Genomic DNA, 9,259 nt, shown 5'->3' on the forward strand with positions numbered 1-9,259 from the left:
TGGAAAAAAGACAGTCTCTTCAATAAATGGTGCTGGGAAAACTGGACAGCTATATGTAGAAGAATGAAACTTGACCATTCTCTTACACCGTACACAAAGATAAACTCGAAATGGATAAAAGACCTCAACGTGAGACAGGAATCCATCAGAATCCTAGAGGAGAACATAGGCAGTAACCTCTTTGATATCAGCCACAGCAACTTCTTTCAAGATATGTCTCCAAAGGCGAAGGAAACAAAGGCAAAGATGAACTTCTGGGACTTCATCAAGATCAAAAGCTTCTGCACAGCAAAAGAAACAGTCATCAAAACAAAGAGGCAACCCACGGAATGGGAGAAGATATTTGCAAATGACAGTACAGATAAAAGGTTGATATCCAGGATCTATAAAGAACTCCTCAAACTCAACACACACAAAACAGATAATCATATTAAAAAATGGGCAGAAGATATGAACAGACACTTCTCCAATGAAGACATACAAATGGCTACCAGACACATGAAAAAATGTTCATCATCACTAGCCATCAGGGAGATTCAAATCAAAACCACATTGAGATACCACCTTACACCAGTTAGAATGGCCAAAATTAGCAAGACAGGAAACAACGTGTGTTGGAGAGGATGTGGAGAAAGGGGAACCCTCTTACACTGTTGGTGGGAATGCAAACTGGTGCAGCCACTTTGGAGAACAGTGTGGAGATTCCTCAGGAAATTAAAAATAGATCTTCCCTATGACCCTGCAATTGCACTGCTGGGTATTTACCCCAAAGATACAGATGTAGTGAAAAGAAGGGCCATCTGTACCCCAATGTTTATAGCAGCAATGGCCACGGTCGCCAAACTGTGGAAAGAACCAAGATGCCCTTCAACGGATGAATGGATAAGGAAGATGTGGTCCATATACACTATGGAGTATTATGCCTCCATCAGAAAGGACGAATACCCAACTTTTGTAGCAACATGGACAGGACTGGAAGAGATTATGCTGAGTGAAATAAGTCAAACAGAGAAAGTCAAGTATCATATGGTTTCACTTATTGGTGGAGCATAACAAATAATATAGAGGACAAGGGTAGATGGAGAGGAGAAGGGAGTTGAGGGTAATTGGAAGGGGAGGTGAACCATGAGAGACTATGGACTCTGAAAAACAACCTGAGGGTTTTGAAGGGGCGGGGGTGGGAGGGTGGGGGAACCAGGTGGTGGGTATTAGGGAGGGCACAGATTGCATGGAGCACTGGGTGTGGTGAAAAAACAATGAATACTGTTACGCTGAAAATAAATAAAAAAAAAAGAAAAGAAAAGAAAATGAAGTACTGATGCGTGGTTACAATGCGGATGAACCTTGAAAACTACGCCAGTGACAGAAGCTAAATATGCAAAAGACTATGTATTGCGTAATTCCATTTATATGACATATCCAGGAAAAAGGACATCAATATAGTTGTGTCCAATGAATTGCCTCCTTTCTATCCTGACTTCCGGAAAGATCTTCCAGTGGGGTTCGGTCTTGGCCCCTCTTCCCACTTTAGGGCTCCACGAAAGTTCATGCTGTAATTCAGACTTTTGTCACAAGGTGGCACCAAAGTACTACCATCATGAAAGTTTCCTAGCAGTCCACAGGGAGTAAAAAAATAAACATAGTCTTTAAAACCCAGGTTTTGGAGTTACATAGAATGTTCTAATTCTGTCTGAAAAAAAAAAAAACTGATAGGGGTAAAAGAACACTAAAAAAATGCACCCCTGGGCCTGCAGATGATGAAATTTTAGGTGGAGGTGGCATGCCCTGGCCATCTGTGGCCAGTATGTGAAGGGCTGTGCAGATCAGAACAGGGGGTAGGTGCCTGAGAGAGGGTGGAGCAGCAGAGCGGGGTCTGCACAGCTGTGTCCTGTGTCATGGACGAAGGATGACAGACAAGGAGTGGGAGAAGGTCTGGGCAGCCTGTGCAAGGGTGGGAGAATGAATGATGAATGCCCTTTTCTCTGATAGGGTCCCTTTGGACAGGCCACTCTGAACATCAGCTGACAATGATGAGGAAAGAGGTAAATCAATGAGCATGATGTAGTTTTGGTTCAGCACTATATGGACTTATTTTATTGTAGATATGAGTTTTCCAGGCAGAATTGGTATCATGGTAAACAAACCACTTCATGTTATTTTTTATCCTTTGTAAAATGTACTTGTCATGAGCATGCTATGAAGATACACACACGAGTTGTGTCCTTCCACAATGTCGGCTTTATCCAATCATAAAGCAAAGTTAAATCACTGTTATATAGCATGTTCCAGATTCCAAACTCAGTGACATTTCACCATGTGATTGAACTTGGCTTCTTACATAGCACACAGAGTGGAACGTAAGAGAACCCACACAACAAACAAGATAATACAAGGGTGCAGAAAATTAAGAAACCAAACTCAAATTCATTCTGTGTGCTCGCAGTTGAGATAAGGCCTCAGTCTGGTTTGGGTCAGTTCTTGGCACTTACTGCTTCAGACGTTCAAGCAGTGATGGCTTTCTGTTCAGTTTGGAGATCAATCAGGCAGAGCCTTCGGTGGCAGTTGCCTTTTCTAAGTGTTCAGACATAGAGGGGTCAGGTCTGAAGAGTCTGACAATTTGCTGCCCAAATCCTTCCTTTTTTAAAGAGATTTAATCAGTTTTGGGTCTCTGCAGAACTCTTCTTTTTCTGCTGTTTATCAGTTCTGTGGTGTCAGCTGGTTTTGGGCCCGGTGATATCTGCTAGCTGCAGTACCTTAACTGCTTGACACGTGTCCTGTTTGACACGAGAGACTCCATTTTGATCTCTACAGTACTCCTTTTCATTAAGGAACAACAATTTAAAAAAAAAAAGTGGAAGAGGGGCGCCTGGGTGGCTCAGTGGGGTAAGCGTCTGCCTTCAGCTCGGGTCATGATCCCAGGGTCCTGGGATCGAGCCCCGCATCGGCCTCTCCACTCAGCGGGGAGCCTGCTTCCTCCTCTCTCTCTGCCTGCCTCTCTGCCTACTTGTGATCTCTCTTTCTCTGTCAAACAAATGTAAAAAAAAAAAAAGTGGAAGAAATACGATGCCAACCAGGGTTCGAATTTAAGACAACGCCTCTAAGAGTCTCAGACCAGGGAACTCAGCAATGGGGAGGGAGGAAGGAAGTTAGGAGCTTTACTTTATGGGATCAGCCACTTTCTGGATTTTTGCTTCGTTGGTACAATCCCATCACTTTTCTAAGATATTTAAAAAAATACTTTTCTTGAGCTGTCTAAAGCTGACATTGGAGGTCTGGCTCCTTTCTGAACTGAGAATAATGCTGCAACTGTAAGAATGTATGGAAGTGGTAGAGCTGGGTAGGGACATAGAAATACACACACACACACACACACACACACACACACACACCATTCACGTTCATCGCTTGGCACAAAAATGTACCCTGACACTTCCTCAGGACAATTAAGGTAGATGGAATTTTTCCAGGGCAACCCTTAACTGTTTCTGCCAGCAATTGCCCTTCCATACTTCATATATATATGTAAGCTCTCTCTTATCTTGCATAACAGGGAAATTAGGTCTTTGCTTCAACTGAGTAGGCTTTTAAAGTACAACCCCATTGATTTCTCATTGGATCTTATATATTATGAAATACAGATCAAAACCTCATATTATTTAACCTGTCTTTCATGATCCCAAAGGCACTTGAGAATCCAGAAGTGTCTCTGGATCATTGATTTTCGCTGGATAGTATTAAATAATATAGAAGGTTTGCTAAGTCTGTGCTGGCTCTGGATAGTCACTCTGGAAACAGTTAATCTGAACAAGGTGGGTTTCACATATAATTCAAAATTTGCTTTAGATCACAAAACCTGCTATTATTTTTTTTTCTGATTTCACAAGCAATGGTCCCAATCTGACTCCAAATTCCTAAACCCCAGGAAATACAATCTCTTCTCTGTGTTAGGGCTAAGGCCAGCACAGGGGAAATGACTATCCAGGGTACTATATTGTAAGGACTGATTGGGTGTTTGGGATCCAAGTCTCCTGATTTCACTCTGTTGTACAGCACGCAAAATTTAATGCTCAGTTATTCTGCTGTGTCTACTTTCTGCCACTCAAAGGAAGGTAACAATCTTCCTGTGTAAAAGGTACCAGAAAGGTACCAGTGTCAAAATGGAAGTTTAAAAAGATCAGAGGGAACATAAGAAAAAAAGAAGAAGAAAGAAATAATATATCTATAAATAAATACATCTATAAATACAGGTAATACATCTATAAATAAATATCACTAAAGCTTATCCATCATGTAAATATGTATCTATTTCCTTCCCCTTCTGCTCAGTCTGAAGGATCTCTGCGAGATGTTCACATTCAAACTATTTCTTTTGTGAGTGGAGGAACACAGTGAAGATCATGCATATGTGGCAGAATTAAACACAAATGATCAAAGACATGGATCATATCAGTAAATAGAAATACGCTCAAATCACCCAGTAAAAGAAAAGCACTTTCAAACTGCATATGGTAGGATAATCTAAAACTTTATATTTTCCAGAGGTAAACATTAAACAAAGGAATTCAGGGACACCTGGGTGTCTCAATCAGTTAAGCCTTAGAGTCTTGATTTTAGTTCAGGTCAGGATCTCAGGGTTGTGAGATCCAGCCCTTGTGTAAGGCTCCATGCTGGGCCAGCAGCCTGATTAAGATTTTCTCTCTCTCTCTTTCTCTCTGCCCTACTATTTTCAAAAACAAACAAAGGAATTCAGATAGGTTAAAAAATTTTAAGTAAAGGGACGCCTGGGTGGCTCAGTTGGTTAAGCAGCTGCCTTCAGCTCAGGTCATGATCCCAGCGTCCTGGGATCGAGTCCCACATTGGGCTCCTTGCTCGGCAGGGAGCCTGCTTCTCCCTCTGCCTCTGCCTACCACTCTGTCTGCCTGTGCCCGCTCTCTCTCTCTCTCTAACAAATAAATAAATTTAAAAAAAATTTTAAGTAAGAAATAGCTATATCAGGCAATTGCCAACAATAAGGAAAAAGGGGTTCTCTTGTTACTAGAGAGAATACAGTTGAGATAAAAATGGATTTTCAAAAAGGCAGTTTCTAATGCTAATGGCTAAAATTCACAAGGAAGATGTGCAATATGAATACTTCTATAACCAATCACACAGCTAAAGTACTCATAGCACCAAAACTGTAGTAGGTACAATGCGGGGAAGAAAAAACGCACTAACAATCATGATTCTAACAGTTCCCTTAATCCAAAAATGGTCAAGTGTAGAAATATTTAGTCATAGGGGAGAAGACCTAAACAACATAATCCCAACAGCAGATCTTAGAGATATTGACCTGTGTTTCATATTAGACAAAACATTTCATTTTCAAAGAATGAATTGTAGCTATATACATTGATGTGGATGAGTTTCAAGAATATTTTGGGTAAAAAAGAAGTTACCAAAAAATGCAAACAGCATGATATCATCTGTGTAAAATATCTGCAAAACTAAAAAATATTGCTATAGATATGTATGTATAAAGAATATCATGTAAATGATAATCATAAAATCCATAATAGTGGTCAATTGAAGAAGAGACAGCATGAAAAATGGTAGAGGGGCACTCAAGAACATCTAGGGGAATCTTCGACAAAGCAGGAAAGAATGTCCAATAGAAAAAAAAAACAGTCTCTTCAACAATTGGTGTTGAGAAAATTGGACAGCCGCATGCAGAAGAATGAAACTGGACCATTTACTTACACCACACACAAAAACAGACTCAAAATGGGTGAAAGACCTCAATGGGAGACAGGAATCCATCAAAATCCTTGGGGAGAACACAGGCAGCAACCTTTTTGACCTCAGCCACAGCAACTTCTTCTTAGAAACATCACCAAAGGCAAGGGAAACAAGGGCAAAAATGAACTATTGGGACTTCATCAAGATCATAATCTTTTGCACAACAAAGGAAACAGTTGACAAAACCAAAATGCCACCAACAGAATGGGGAAAGGTATTTGCAAATGACATATCAGATAAAGGGCTAGTATCCAAAATCTATAAAGAACTTATCAAACTCAACACCCAGAGAACAAACAATCCAATCAATAAATGGGCAGAAGACATGAACAGACTTTTCTGCAAAGAAGACTTCCAAATGGCCAATAGACACATGAAAAAGTGCTCAATATCACTCAACATCAGGGAAATACAAATCAAAACCACAGTGAGATACCACCTCACACCAGTCAGAATGGCTAAAATTAACCAGTCAGGAGAGGATAGGTGTTGGCAAAGATGTGAAGAAAGGGGAACCCTCCTACATTGTTGGTGGGAATGCAAACTGGTGCAGCCACTCTGGAAAACAGTATGGAGGTTCTCCAAAAAGTTGAAAATAGAGCTACCCTATGACTCAGCAATTGCACTATTGGGTGTTTACCTTAAAGATACAAATGTAGTGATCCGAAGGGGCACATGCACTTGAATGTTTATAGCAGCAATGTCCACAATAGCCAAACTATGGAAAGAGCCTAGATGTCCATCGACAGATGAATGGATAAAAAAGAAGTGGTATGTATATACAGTGGAATATTATGCAGCCATCAAAAAAGAAATCTTTCCATGTGCAATGACATGGATGGAACTAGAGGGTATTATGCTAAGTGAAATAAATCAATCAGAGAAAGACAGTTATCATATGATCTCACTGATATGAGGAATTTGAGAAACAAGACAGAGGATCATAGGGGAAGGGAGGGAAAAATGAAACAAGACAAAACCAGAGAAGGAGACAAACCATAAGAGACTCTTAATCTTAGGAAACAAACTGAGGGTTGTTGGAGGAGAGGGGGATGGGAGGATAGGGTGGCTGGGTGAAGGGCACTGGGGAGGGTATGTGGTACGGTGAGTGTTGGGAATTGTGTAAGACTGATGAATCACAGACCTGTACTCCTGAAACAAATAATACATTATGTGTTAATTTTTAAAAAATGAACATCTAGGGGAGTGGGAGTGGTAAGGTTCTGTCTTAAGATTCTGAATGTACTACATGTTGGCTAATTGAGTTTAAAAAATAAAAAGTAAAATTGCATTCTAAAAACATAACACTTCATTTTCATTTTCAGAGAACATGGGACATTAATGAAAACCAATTCTATCCAAGGTTATTAAACAAATAATGAATCCAAGTGGAAATATGATTAAAACTGCCAAATTTGATAAAGATAATGATAACAAAAACACCACATATCAGAATCTAGCTAAATCAGCAGTTCTAAGATGTGCTGAAGCATTAAATATCTATAATGAGGAGTGGGGAAGTGGGCAAAATGGCTGAAGGGGGTCAGAAGTTACAAACATCTGGTTGTAAAATAAGTCACGGGGGTGTAACATTCAGCATGGAGAATACAATTCATAATACTGTATTGCATATTTAAAAATTATTAAGAAAGCGGATCTTAAAGTTCTCATGACAAAATAAGTTTTATACCTATGTATGGTGACAGATCTTAACCAGACTTATGGTGATCATTTGGCAAAATATGCAAATACAAAATCATTATGTGCACTGGAAACTAATATAAGGTTATATGTCAATTGTACGTCAATAAAGAAAAAGGAGATGGTAGTTGCAGTCAAAAAATATAAAGCTCCATTAGAAAATAAATTAGTTACACAGTTGTAATGTATAGAATGGTGATTGTAGTTAACAATAGTGTATTATGTACTTGAAAGTTGCTAAGAGAGTCAGTCTAAAAAGTTCTTATCACAGAGAGTGCCTGGGTGGCTCAGTTGGTTAAGTATCTGACTTTTGATTTCAGTTCAGATCATGATCTCAGCCCCTCTGTGGGGCTCCATATTCAGTGGGGAGTCTGCTTGACCCCCTAACCACTTGTGCACTCTCCTCTTCTCTAAAATAAACAAATAAATAAATAAAATCTTTTTAAAAATTTCTTATCACAAGAAACAAAAATGATCACTATGCAAGGTGATGGTATTACCTAAAGTTATGGTAGTAATCATTTTGTGATATATACATATATCAAATCATTATGTTGTAGTTTTTAAACTTACACATTCTTATATGTCAATTATGTCTTAAAATGACAGAGGAAAGTTAAAGTTAAAAAACTTATATAAATAGAAATGAAAACCAATGAATTAAACATTCAATGCAAAACCATGATAAAGAATCACAACCTAAACTATAAGAATGAGGGGCAAACTGAGGGTTGCCCGGGGGAGGGGCCTAGGGAGAGGATGGTTGGGTTATGGACATAGGGGAGGGTATGTGCTATGGTAAGTGCTGTGAATTGTGTAAGACTGATGATTCACAGACCCGTACCCCTGAAGCAAATAATACATTATATGCTAATAAAAAATAGAATGAGGTGGAAAGGATAGTTAAAAGGAAAGCAGAAGTGAATAAATCAAGAAACAACATCCCTGTCAAGGCTCAGAGCAGCTGGAATGGAAAGGCAGCAAAACTTGGCATTGTGGCTGATGCACCAAATACTGTGCTGGGATCTTGAGTGAGGTTTCCCCTTGAACTCCTCACAACACTCTCTTTTGAGGATAAGAATCAGATTTTTATCGGTATGTATATGTGCATTATATATACACACATATTTTACACATATAAATATATGTATGCATACACAATGTGAAATTAGAAAGTAGAAGGATGAGCACACTGCTGTTTGTGTATGTGTGTGCCTATGTGTAGTGAAAACATACAAAGCAATACTATATTTCCTTTGAGGAAGCTCTCATTTGGAGCAAAAGGAAGAAAGAAGGCATGGGAATGATAATCATCTCTTTTGGGTAATGATCATCTCTAGGGAGAAAGAAAGAAGGATGGGTAGAAATTTTTTCCCAATTTGGCTTGATTTTATAACTCACAATGCTTTTTACCTGAAATATCTCATAAGTAGCAGAGCTTTCAAGGGATACACATTTTACCATAAATACAATACACACTCATTTTAGCAACTGTTTAATGTTGAGCCAAGTGCAGATGTTTAATACCAATACGCAGTCACCCCATCTTCACTGACATTCACATGGTACACACCTCGTGACTCATTTCTAAGTAACAGAGTAGGTGAATGGACAAGAGTTAATGTATACTGGAGAAAATAATACACACCACCTTAGACCTGTGATGAAGGTCAACGTTTCCAGTACTCAGTGATGTCATGTGGGTATCATATCCTCAGAAGTATGACCTGATAAGTAGGACATTCAACTCTGCAGTTTTGTTTCTCAAAACCCAGAAACACAG

The sequence above is a fragment of the Martes martes genome (genome assembly GCF_963455335.1).
Source record: "Martes martes genome assembly, contig: scaffold_95, whole genome shotgun sequence".
NCBI lineage: Eukaryota > Metazoa > Chordata > Mammalia > Carnivora > Mustelidae > Martes > Martes martes.